The 12,244-nt window shown below is 45.7% G+C and overlaps 2 non-coding genes and 1 pseudogene across 2 annotated transcripts; 2 read left to right on the top strand and 1 right to left on the bottom strand.

Annotated features, from left to right (window-relative positions):
- Nucleotides 1-802: 802 nt before the first annotated feature.
- On the bottom strand, nucleotides 803-966 carry LOC142869617 (U1 spliceosomal RNA). Its single transcript, XR_012918212.1, has one exon. It is a non-coding gene; the product is annotated as a U1 spliceosomal RNA (small nuclear RNA).
- A 2,792-nt stretch (nucleotides 967-3,758) lies between these two features.
- On the top strand, nucleotides 3,759-5,836 carry LOC105869848 (heterochromatin protein 1-binding protein 3-like; annotated as a pseudogene).
- A 4,135-nt stretch (nucleotides 5,837-9,971) lies between these two features.
- LOC142869616 (U1 spliceosomal RNA) lies at nucleotides 9,972-10,135 on the top strand. Its single transcript, XR_012918211.1, has one exon. It is a non-coding gene; the product is annotated as a U1 spliceosomal RNA (small nuclear RNA).
- Nucleotides 10,136-12,244: the final 2,109 nt, after the last annotated feature.

Here is a 12,244-nt window from a genome sequence, read left to right as displayed (position 1 = left end):
TTATAGGATTCTTCTGAGGGAGGGTGTCAAATCCATGTCAAGGTAGTGGTATGAGGAAATCTCATCTGTGTGTTGGATCCATAGTATGTCTAATTCAGACTGATTTCCAAATCTGTCAATTAGAAATTCTACTTTATGTAAAATGGCCTTTTAAAAATGAGGGATCTTCAATTTTTTTAATTCAATAAACTAGTAAAGAGTATCTAGTTTCCATGAAAAAAAAGAAAAGTCTGAGGAAAGAGTCCATAAAAGCAGGGTGGGTAGGGAAATCGCCTGGCACTGGCCTCCCGGCTCTAAGAGGGAGACCGGTCCAGCTCCTCACAAGACGTCCCATCTCACATTCTACAGAGCCCGGCAGGGCAGGGCGCCAAGACTTGGGTGAGTCTGGGGTTCTGACCTGCACGTGGCCTCGAAAAATATCTGCAAGATCTGCAGGACGTCCAAAATGCCAACGACAGACCCGGGACACCCGACAGTCCTAAGAGATTTGCAATAGTTTTCCTCTAGAGAGTATTTTAAGCGGTTCGCGGAAACAATACCAAATACCGCTAGGACAGAATAAAAAGTTTCCCAAGAAGCCAGTGCTTGCTTAGAGAATAAGTTAAAATACGGCCTTTATCTGCACGTACAAACACATCTTTTGTTTCCATAAATACATAGAATTACTAGTGAACCTTACCTTACTAGATATTATCACTGAAAAACAACCAGGATTAACACTTTTTTCACAAAGCCCATCAAGTTGCAAGCAATTCATTACCACAGTAGTAACTTCTAAGTCTGTTTTTTAACTTCGCGAAACCAGGGGAGAGCGCGAACGCAGTCCCCCACTACCACAAATTATGCAGTCGAGTTTCCCACATTTGGGGAAATCGCAGGGGTCAGCACATCCGGAGTGCAATGGATAAGCCTCGCCCTGGGAAAACCACCTTCGTGATCATGGTATCTCCCCTGCCAGGTAAGTATGAGTTGCTCACCCCACGCCACCACACACCCTCACACGCCTCACACTGTACACACACGGTCACTTGGCGCCGCGCGCTCCCCCGGACCCCCTACCCCTCCCACACGCCCACTGCACTCGCTTCCCAGAAACGCTCCTGGACTCGCTCCCACCCACGCCAACCCGACCGCCTTTAAGCGCCAGGTGCCCACGCGGCAGCCCCCGCGCTGCCTCATCTGCATAGCAGACGCCCCATCCGTGATGTCACCCAGGCGTCCTTCCCTCCAGTCCCCTCGGGTCCGGGCAGCGCTCTCCGCCCCACCCCCACGCCGTCAGCCGGCCAACCGGCGCGCGGGCAGCCGGTGGGGGAAGTGACGTCTGCGTCTCGCTCCTTCCCTCCCGCCGCACCCGGTTAGGGCGGTGCGACCAGTCCGGGGCCTGGTCCCGCCCAGCTGAGCGTGTTCTTAAGCTGTGTCCCGCCGTGGGCGGTTTTTGGCCGCTTTCTTGAAATAATGCCTTCTCATGCGTAGAATAGACCGTTTAGGATGACGAAGGGAACTGGTTCCTTTCAAATACGGTTATCTTTTCGATGTACCACTCTGTATTTATCTTTATTTTTTAACTTATTTTTTTGAGACAGAGTCTCACTCAGTAGGCTGGGCTAGAGTGCCGTGGTGTCAGCCTAGCTCACAGCAATCCCAAACTCCTGGACTCAACTGATCCTCTTGCCTCAGCCTCCCGAGTAGCTGTTGCTGGGAGTACAGGCATGCGCCACCACATCAGAGTATTTTAAGTACTTTTTTTTTTTTTTTTTTTGAGACAGAGTCTCGCTTTGTTGCCTAGGCTAGAGTGAGTGCCATGGCGTCAGCCTAGCTCACAGCAACCTCAAACTCCTGGGCTCAAGCGATCCTTCTGTCTCAGCCTCCCAAGTAGCTGGGACTACAGGCATGAGCCACCATGCCCGGCTAATTTTTTTATATATATTAGTTGGCCTATTAGTTTCTTTCTATTTATAGTAGAGACGGGGGTCTCGCTCTTGCTCAGGCTGGTTTCGAACTCCCGACCTCGAGCAATCCACCCGCCTCAGCCTCCCAGAGAGCTAGGATTACAGGCGTGAGCCACCGCGCCCGGCCTATTTTAAGTACTTTTAATAGAGATGGGGAGGGGGGCGTCTCACCCTTGCTCAGGCTGGTCTCGAACTCCTGACCTCAAGCTATCCTCCCGCCTCAGCCTCCCAGAATTATAGGATTACAGGCATGAGCCACCCAGCCTGGCCAAGAAAGAATTGAAACCTGTGAACTAAAATAAAATCTTAAGGCATCCCCCCACAAGGGGTGACTGAATGGACTCCCTCCTGGCCAAGAGGATACCCTAAAACTGAATTGTCTGCCAGGAGGAGGGAGATCAGACATGCCTCATCATGCCTCCCTCCCTTCTTGGAGATACCCTTAGTAACTAGTTAACAGGCTTAAATCTACAAGACCTACAGGTCCTCAATTTACCCAACAAATATATGTCTCAAGTATATATACATAGCTTGTTTCTGATTACAGACTTATCTTAAAACACTCAAGCCTTTAGACAGAAGCTTCACTTTTTAACCCATTGCAAGTCAAAGAGTTTTTAAACCCACCTACAACCTGTAAATACCCTCACCCTGGAGATGTCCCACATTTTTCAGGCCAAACCAATGTGTTGATTTATGACTTTATGTGAAATTCCTGTCTCCCTGAAATATATAAAACCAAACTGTAACCCAATCACAGCATGTCCACTTGCTCAAGGTTTCTTGGGCATGGTTCTGGGCCATGGTCCTCAATTTTGGCTCAGAATAAACCTCTTTAAATTATTTTACAGAATTTGACATATTTTCCAAAGCAAACACCAAAGCACCAGAGCAAAAGGAAAGAAATTTATTAAGCAAGTACACCTCCAGACCTGGGGGGGGCAGGGGGGTTGGGGAGGGCCAGTGTCAAGAAAGATTTAGCAAGTGACAGTTTACTCCATAAGAGGGGTAGGAGTGGGCACAAGTCCCAGTGGACAGTGACTCTTGGGTCTCTTTGGGTCTCTCCTTTTCTTCCGACTTCCTCATTCTTGTGTTGCTGTCTCCCTGGCCAATGACAATGTTATCTCCTCCCATCCTTCTGCCTGGAAGTCATGGCTTCCAAAACTCAGTGGGGAAGGAGTCAAGCTGCCATGCTAACCTATGACAATGATGGTAAAATGAAGTCAGATTCATTTGAGGACTCTCTTGTTCACTGCACAGGCACCTTCCATAGGACTTTCCCCAAACACGAGCAGGAAAATGTATCTGTAATACGATGGGTACAATCGCAGCTCAACCACAGCTTTTGTTTACAATTTTGTTCCTATTGTTCTTTGCTACCTGAGTTCCTTCTGCCACCTGTGTTCTCTATCCTAATCTCTTGCCTCAATAGTATTGACTTTATGTGCATTGGGCAGCAAGCCCACCGTTCAGTAACACTCCTCCCTTGACTTATGGAAACTGCTTGTGATTGCCACGACTAGCTGAGTGAATTCACCTGTTAATGCCACACCTGACACTATAACCCGCACCCTATAACTTAGTGTAGAGCCAATCATTAATCAGTGTTATTTCTGTCAACCACTGAGAATTCCTGACAAAGAGCTTTGTGTCAGTCCACTCTGTCTCCCTTTTTTACCTTTAAAAATCCACTTGACAAAACAGCAACTCATCGGTGGCTGGGCCTGGAGGACAGCGGCAGCAGAAGCGACAAGCGGTGGTGGGAGTAGGGCGGAGAGGCCGGTGGGACCTGGGCGCCAGGTAGGGGTGAGAACAGAAGTTGACTCTTCATCACACTGAAACCATTAGGAAAAATCCTTGTGGTTAACAGCAGAGGCTTCAGAGTGTAACCTGTACTCGGGCCTAGAAATTATTTTAAATGGCGGCTGAGGTGTCTCAAGGTGAACTCGTCCATCCTAAGGCACTCCCACTTATAGTAGGAGCTCATCTGATCCACATGGACAAGTTAGGTGAAAAGGTAGAAGATAGCACGATACCGATTCGATTCGTTGAGCTGTGAATTCTACCCGGGAAACTCCTCCCAAAAGCAAGCTTGCTGAAGGGGAAGAAGAAAAGCCAGAACCAGACATGAGTTCAGAGGAATCTGTCTCCACTGTAGAAGAACACGAGAATGAAACCCTACCTGCTATATCTAGTGAGGCACAGCAGCCAAAGGGAGAACCTGAGAATGAAGAGAAGGAAGAAAGCAAGCCTTCTGAGGAAACCAAAAAGGATGAGAAAGATCAGCCTAAAGAAAAGGAGAAGAAAGTGAAAAAAACAATACCTTCTTGGGCTACCCTTTCTGCCAGCCAGCTAGCCAGAGCCCAGAAACAAACACCAATGGCTTCTTCTCCACGTCCCAACATGGATGCAATCCTAAGCAGGCCATTAAGGCATGCTTCCAGAAGAGTGGTGCATCAGTGGTTGCCATTCGAAAATATATCATCCATAAGTATCCTTCTCTGGAGCTGGAGAGAAGGAGCTATCTCCTTAAACAAGCACTGAAAAGAGAATTAAACAGAAATCATCAAACAGATAAAAGGAAAAGGTGCTTCTGGAAGTTTTGTTGTGGTTCAGAAATCAAGAAAAACACATCAGAAATCCAGAAACAGGAAGGAGCTCTGCAGTGGATCCAGAACCACAAGTAAAATTGGAGGATGTACTCCCACTGGCCTTTACTCGCCTTGTGAACCTAAAGAAGCTTCCTACAGTCTTATCGGGAAATATGTGTCTCAGTATTATCCTAAGCTTAGAGTGGACACCAGGCCTCAGCTGTTGAAGAATGCTCTGTAGAGAGAGGCCAGTTAGAACAGATAACTGGTAAAGGTGTTTCGGGAACATTCCAGCTGAAGAAATCAGGGGAGAAACCCCTGCTTGGTGGAAGCCTGATAGAATATGCAATCTTGTCTGCCATTGCTGCCATGAATAAGCCGAAGACCTGCTCTACCACTGCTCTGAAGAAGTATGTCCTGGAGAACCACCCGGGGACCAATTCTAACTATCAAATGGATTTGCTGAAGAAAACCCTGCAGAAATGCAAAAAGAACGGGTGGATGGAACAGATCTCTGGGAAAGGGTTCAGTTGCACCTTCCAGCTCTGTTTTCCCTATTACCCCCAGCCCAGGAGTTCTGTTTCCAAAGAAAGAGCCAGATGATTCTAAAGATGAAGATGGGGCCGGGCGTGGTGCCTCATGCCTGTAATCCTAGCTCTCTGGGAGGCCGAGGCGGGCGGATTGCTTGAGGTCAGGAGTTCAAAACCAGCCTGAGCAAGAGGAGACCCCGTCTCTACTATAAATAGAAAGAAATTAATTGGCCAACTAATATATATATATAAAAAATTAGCCGGGCATGGTGGCGCATGCCTGTAGTCCCAGCTACTTGGGAGGCTAAGGCAGAAGGATTGCTTGAGCCAGGAGATTGAGGTTGCTGTGAGCTAGGCTGACGCCATGGCACTCACTCTAGCCTAGGCAACAAAGCGAGACTCTGTCTCAAAAAAATAAATAAATAAATAAAGATGAAGATGAAGATGAGTCATCAGAAGACTCTGAGGATGAAGAGCCACCACCTAAGAGAAGGTTGCAGAAGAAAACCCCAGCCAAGTCCCCAGGGAAGGCTGCATCTAAAGTCTCATCTGGCCAGTGGGGGGAAACTAGGCCCCTGCCCAAGAAAGCCCCTCCTAAGGCCAAAACTCTAGCCAAGAAAGCCAGATCCTCACCCTCAGTCATCAAGAAACCTGGTGGTGGCTCTTCAAAGAAGCCTGTGGCCAATGTGAGAAAGGAAGTGAAATTGCCTGGCAAAGGCAAATCCACCATGAAGAAGACTTTCAAAGCAAAAAAGTAAATTTTATAGGAAAAAGGGTATCATGATGAAATTAAAAATCTTTATTTTCTAAAAAAAAGCAACTCAAAATACTATATTGCAAGAAAAAATGAAAATGAAAAAAATATTTAAGAAATTAAATAAAAATCTACTTGAAACTGTTGCTAATCAGTGTAAATTCAGGGCTCCTTTATCACAGTGGGTAGTTTCGAGGACAAACTGAGTGGCACACCAAGTGGCACACGGAGAGTCAGAGAATCAAAGTTTATTTGCCAGTGGGCTCAAAGGGGTCTCACCACCAATTTTGAGCCCTATCTATCCAATTTTTTGCCACTTTTATTAAGTTGGTGTGGTCTGAGGGTTGGGGTCTCATATCGCTAAGATAATAGGTTAGTTGATATGTCAGGTAATAGATTAGTATTATGTTGATATGCCAGGTAATAGATTAGTTGACGTGCCAGGTAATAGGTTTAGTGTTATGCTGATGTCCCAAGTAAAAATGGGGGTTTTCCTTATCAAATAGATTGCCACATCTTCCAGTGACCTAACTGGCCACTATGCCACAGACCTTTGCTTTATGGTCTCCAAAGGAAAACCCTCCATTAAATGTTCTGATTTGAGAAACAAAATAATCTACTTATAAATGTTCAAATAGTCTTTGAATTAGAGATCCCAATTTTGCTCTACTTTCTCAGTGTTGTGGATTATAGTTACATATAGAAAAAGGTGATCTATTTATCCATTAAGTCCTCAAATAAAATTTCCCCAAGATATTTTTGTCAAATTTGGATGATTTGCTTCTGCCTTTGCAGAATACAAAGTGTTATCATAAGATAAGCATTAAGGTATGGCCATGGAGGCCATGGAGGAGAGGACAAAGTCCCACACCATGCCTGAGAGTTGTCCAATCATCTCTGCTGGGGCAGCAGTTTTGTAAAATGCTGTATTTGCAAAAAAACCCTATAAAACTGATGAAATTAGGTAACAGTCTCTATAACACCACTAGTGGTAAAACCAGTATGGATGGCTGGTTTGCAGTCACCTGAGTGAAAGGGTGTAAATTCACTAGGTGCTCGCATAAGGTGGAGAAAGATTTCTCACACAGAGTTCAGGATATACAGAAGTTTATTTATCTTCCCAAGAAAGAAAGAGAAAAGAAGAAGTGAATGGCCATGGCACACAAATGAAGACATAGAAATGCCAAGCAGCTGAGGGAAAGCTATTTGGAGTTTTGAAGGGTAAAAGTGGCTTTTGTCCCCCTCTTCTTTAGCAAACTGATAACAGAAGCTGCAGCAAAGCTGTAGCAGATGTTCTTTACTTTCTCTCTTTTCTCTGTGAGGCTGGCTTTTCAGAGTCCTTGGAATCTGGTCCTGGGAGGAACTGAGGCAGAGACCTCCTGCCCCTATTGTCCACTTAAAGATCTTCAGGCTGAGAAAAGGAAACTTAGAGATGAGTTAGGCCGAAGGTGTTTTAATTAAACAAAGGGGGTAGTGTAGTTGTATCCATTTTCTCTTCAAAGGGGCAATTATGTTCTATGAGTTTATTTCTTTTGTTTGATAGTTTTTCTCTGTTAGGTAGATTATTAGTAAGCCACCTTTCACTGAGCCTTCTCTCTCCTTTCGTAAATGTATTTTCTCTATGACATTGGATGGCTTCAAATTTTAATTGGAATGCCACCTCACAAAGATAACCATATTTGGAAAGAACCAGTTGAAAGGACAGCCTTGCTAACAGATGTGAACTAAAATAAAATCTTAAGTCTCACAGCCCCCACTGGCTGACTGAATGGACCCCCACATGGCCAAAGAAATATCCTAAAACCAAATTGCCTACCAGGAGGTAGGCAATGCCTCCCTTCCTTCTTGAGGACATCCTTTGTAACCCATTAACAGGCCTAAGGGTATGCAAGAGAAACCTGCAGGTCCTCAATTTACATAACAAATATATATCCAGTGACTTTGATAAACAGATCCTTATGTTAAAACATTCCTTTAGACAAAGCTTCATGTCTTTAACCAATTACAAGTCAAAGAATCTCTCTTTTTTTTTTTTTGAGACAGAGTCTCACTCTGTCACCTGGGCTAGAGTACCGTGGTGTCAGCCTAGCTCACAGCAACCTCAAACTCCTGGGCTCCAGCGATCTTCTTGCCTCAGCCTCCCAAGTAGCTGGGACCACAAGCATGTGCCATCATGCCCGGCTAATTTTTTTTTTCTATGTAGTTTTAGTTAGCAATCAATTTCTTTCTATTTTTAGTAGAGACCGGGGTCTTCCTTTGGCTCAGGCTGGGTTTGAACTCCTGACCTTGAGGGATCCACCCGCCTTGGCCTCCCAGAGTGATACAATTACAGGCCTGAGCCACTGTGCCAGCCCAGCCAAATCAAAAATCTTTAAATCCACCTATGGCCCACCTTTTTGGGCCAAACCAATGTATGCCTCCCACATATGGATTTTTGACTTTACCTGTAACCTCTGTCTCCCTTTTAATGTGTAAAACCAAAGTGTAACCCAGCCACAGCGAGTCCACTTGTTCAGTGCTTCTTGGGCTTGGCTCTGGGTCATGATCCTCAAATTTGGCTCAGAAGAAATATCTTTAAAATTATTTTACAGGGTTTGGCTTTTTTCCCGTTAACACAGACTAACAAGAAAATAAATTTCTGACAGCATTTTTAAAGTGATATAAATTCTGCCTCTAACATTAGTAACATAAATATCTCTCCTACAGAGATGTTTACCAAACAATTTTAAAAAGCTGAAGAAACAAAAGAGAATAAATCCTCATTGACATTTGCCCCAGTTGGTCAATTCACGTTCTAAAAGATAGTCTTTAGGAGAGAAAACAGGTAAACAACCTGACTGTCATTAAAAAATCACTGCCTGTAAAAAGTTTTTTTTTTTTTTTAGCTTGTTTAAACATCCTTGGAGAGTTCCTAGACGGACAACATAGACACAAGTTTCCCACCTCAAGAAGAAACACCATCACGCCTTTAATCCTAGCACTCTGGGAGGCTGAGGCGGGCGGATTGCTCGCCCGTCTCTACTAAAAATAGAAAGAAATTAATTGACCAACTAAAAATATATATACAAAAAATTAGCCGGGCACAGTGGAGCATGCCTGTAGTCCCAGCTACTCGGGAGGCTGAGGCAGGAGGATCGCTTTCGTCCAGGAGATTGAGGTTGCTGTGAGCTAGGCTGACGCCATGGCACTCACTCTAGCCTGGGCAACAAAGTGAGATTGTCTCAAAAAAAAAGAAGAAGAAGAAGAAGAAGAAGAAACACCAGATGCCTCCTGCTATGAAGAAAAAAAGAAAAAAATTAATTTCTGTTATCAGTTTGCTGCATGAAAAACAAAAGAAGATGAACTCAATATTTTCTCAGCAGTCTTCTCCTAATGGGACTACGATCATAAATTTCCCCCACCCCTCCTCAGCCTGCCCTAATAAAGAGTCAGTCAGAGTCCTTTTCGTCTCAGCGCCAGCGCCTCTCTTATTTCTGGTGCTGTGCTCTCCTTTTCTTCAGAGAAAGAGTGAGATAAACTTTGTGCTTCTTTCTATCCTAAACTTTGCCTAAAAAAACCTGTCTCACCTGTGTGCAAACTGCACTCCCTAACACTGGTTCCCTTTGCCATGTTAAACATTCTAGTCTACGCAAGAAAATCGTTTACTTCACGAGGGTACACAGGCCTGACAGGCCGCCAAGAAGGCCCAGGGCAGGACACAGCTTAAGAACTCGCTCAGCTGGGCGGGACCAGACCCGAGACTCCGCGCACCGCCCCAACCGGGCGCGGCGGGAGGGAAGGAGCGAGACGCAGACGTCACTTCCCCCACCGGCTGCCCGCGCGCCGGTTGGCCGGCTGACGGCGTGGGGGTGGGGCGGAGAGCGCTGCCGGGACCCGAGGGGACTGGAGGGAAGGACGCCTGGGTGACATCACGGATGGGGCGTCTGCTATGCAGATGAGGCAGCGCGGGGGCTGCCGCGTGGGCACCTGGCGCTTAAAGGCGGTCGGGTTGGCGTGGGTGGGAGCGAGTCCAGGAGCGTTTCTGGGAAGCGAGTGCAGTGGGCGTGTGGGAGGGGTAGGGGGTCCGGGGGAGCGCGCGGCGCCAAGTGACCGTGTGTGTACAGTGTGAGGCGTGTGAGGGTGTGTGGTGGCGGGCGGCGAGCAACTCATACTTACCTGGCAGGGGAGATACCATGATCACGAAGGTGGTTTTCCCAGGGCGAGGCTTATCCATTGCACTCCGGATGTGCTGACCCCTGCGATTTCCCCAAATGTGGGAAACTCGACTGCATAATTTGTGGTAGTGGGGGACTGCGTTCGCGCTCTCCCCTGATAATGGCGGTCTGAAAAATAGACGTTAATAGCTCGAACGACGCTTGGTTAGGATTAGAGTGTGTCTGGTTGCTACTTTCAACACGGTTAGACGAAGTGATTTGTCATTGGGGTTTACTTAGTCGTTCTGTTTGAAGCTATTTAGTATGTTATTCTCTGCTTTTAAGTTTTGCAAGAATGGGGTGTTTTGTGTTTTATCATTGCTGTTTATAGTTTTTTTGTGCTTTGTTGCTTTTTTAAAGCGAGGTCTATGGTTTTGAGCCATAAAGTTTGGCTAGTTTTGTAGTATTTAATAGACATATTTGTTTTGTTTGGTCTCCTGATCTGGAGCAATCCTTCCTCCTCAGACTTCTATAGTGCTGGCATTACAGGCGGGAGCTTCGTTGAACTTCAGGGCCTTAGTCTGTGCTTGTTTTCGCGATAGAGAGCTGTGTTGCTGTGGCGGGTCTCCTAAACTGAACATTTGGATGGGCTGTCGCGGATGGTCACAAGGTGGTTTCGCTTTTGGTGGTTCGTGAAAACCTTTGTGTTTTCAGGGCTTTAAGAGTTCTCTCTTACACTTTACACCGCTGATTTTTCAGCGCAGGCTTCAGGGGAACATGTTTTTTTCAATTACAGGCTTTGGGGGTTTCCATGAATTATGGTTTCACTTGGCCGTGCCTGTTGCTTACTTTATTAGAGCTTGGTATTTTACAAATTCGATTTCTTTGTTTTGTTTTGAGACAGAGTCTCGCTTTGTTGCCCAGGCTAAAGTGAGTGCCGTGGCGTCAGCCTAGCTCACAGCAACCTCAAACTCCTGGGCTCAAGCAATCCTCCTGCCTCAGCCTCCCGAGTAGCTGGGACTACAAGCATGCGCCACCATGCCCGGCTAATTTTTTCTATTTAATTTCTTTCTATTTATAGTAGAGACGGGGTCTCGCTCTTGCTCAGGCTGGTTTTGAACTCCTGACCTCGAGCAATCCACCCGCCTCGGCCTCCCAGAGTGCTAGGATTACAGGTGTGAGCCACCTCGCCTGGCCCCTAAAGCACTCTTTAACATTTCTATTAATGTGGGAGCTTACACCAGATTGGATATAACACATCCCGGCTGGAATCCTGTGCAGACCCTCTTATGGACAAACTGGATGCGTGGAACCCACAAGAAAAGAAAGGCTAGAATCTGCCTGTGTCTCTCATCGCTTCACAACTTCCAACTTTAATGGTAGGAGAAACCTGCAGGAGATGCTCTTCCTCAAGAAGCAAAACACCCATCAGTCCTAGGTTAGAGAAGCTGAACAAAAATCCAGGAGGAGCTGCAGTTGCTGCAAGCCAGCCTGCTGCCCCATGCCCACAAGGTGAGCCAGCAGGTAAAGGACAAGATATACTATCTGTAAATAAGTCTCATGCCCTGCCCTGCCATTTCCAGGGTACAAAAGAGTAGGGCCAGCCACTTGAATTCCACCTCCCAAATGTATCCTTTGGCCCAAGCTAACCTAGAACTATGCAGGGATGGGAATCCTGGGACATGTGTGTCCAGCTTAGCAAAATTGACATGTTACCAATCCACCACAGTCCGCCTCTCATTGATTTGATATCCTCCTCCTTGTAAAACCATACTTACTTAGCTTTCAAATAAAGACAATAGTAAAATCATATTTTTCTCATTCAATGAAAATACAGCAACTCTTTCCCCAAATAGTCTCCTATTTATCTTTAGCATAAAGTCTCCTATTTATCTTTAAATGATGTTCGCTCCTTTTCTGGCCGAGTCACGTTTCACACTTGGTATCCTCTAACTTAAATACTGAGATAAAAAGTTAACTCCTAATGAACACATGTTATCTTGTAGGGGGATGGGATAGAAGAAGAGAAAAATATTGGTTAATATATACCCAAATGTATTCATCTCAAAATAAAGAAGAAATACCCATAACTATTATAGTCTTCATTTCTGCAACTGTAACTAGCAGTATGTATGTATGTATGTATGTATTTCTTTTTTTCTTTTTTTGAGACAGAGTCTCACTTTGTTTCCAGGCTAGAGTGAGTGCCATGGCATCAGCCTAGCTCACAGCAACCTCAAACTCCTGGGCTCAAGTAATGCTGCTGCCTCAGCCTCCCGAGTAGCTG

The sequence above is a fragment of the Microcebus murinus genome, chromosome 2, assembly GCF_040939455.1.
Source record: "Microcebus murinus isolate Inina chromosome 2, M.murinus_Inina_mat1.0, whole genome shotgun sequence".
NCBI lineage: Eukaryota > Metazoa > Chordata > Mammalia > Primates > Cheirogaleidae > Microcebus > Microcebus murinus.
The sequence above is the reverse complement of the archived record's forward strand: the minus strand, read 5'-3'. Positions and strand labels throughout refer to the sequence as shown.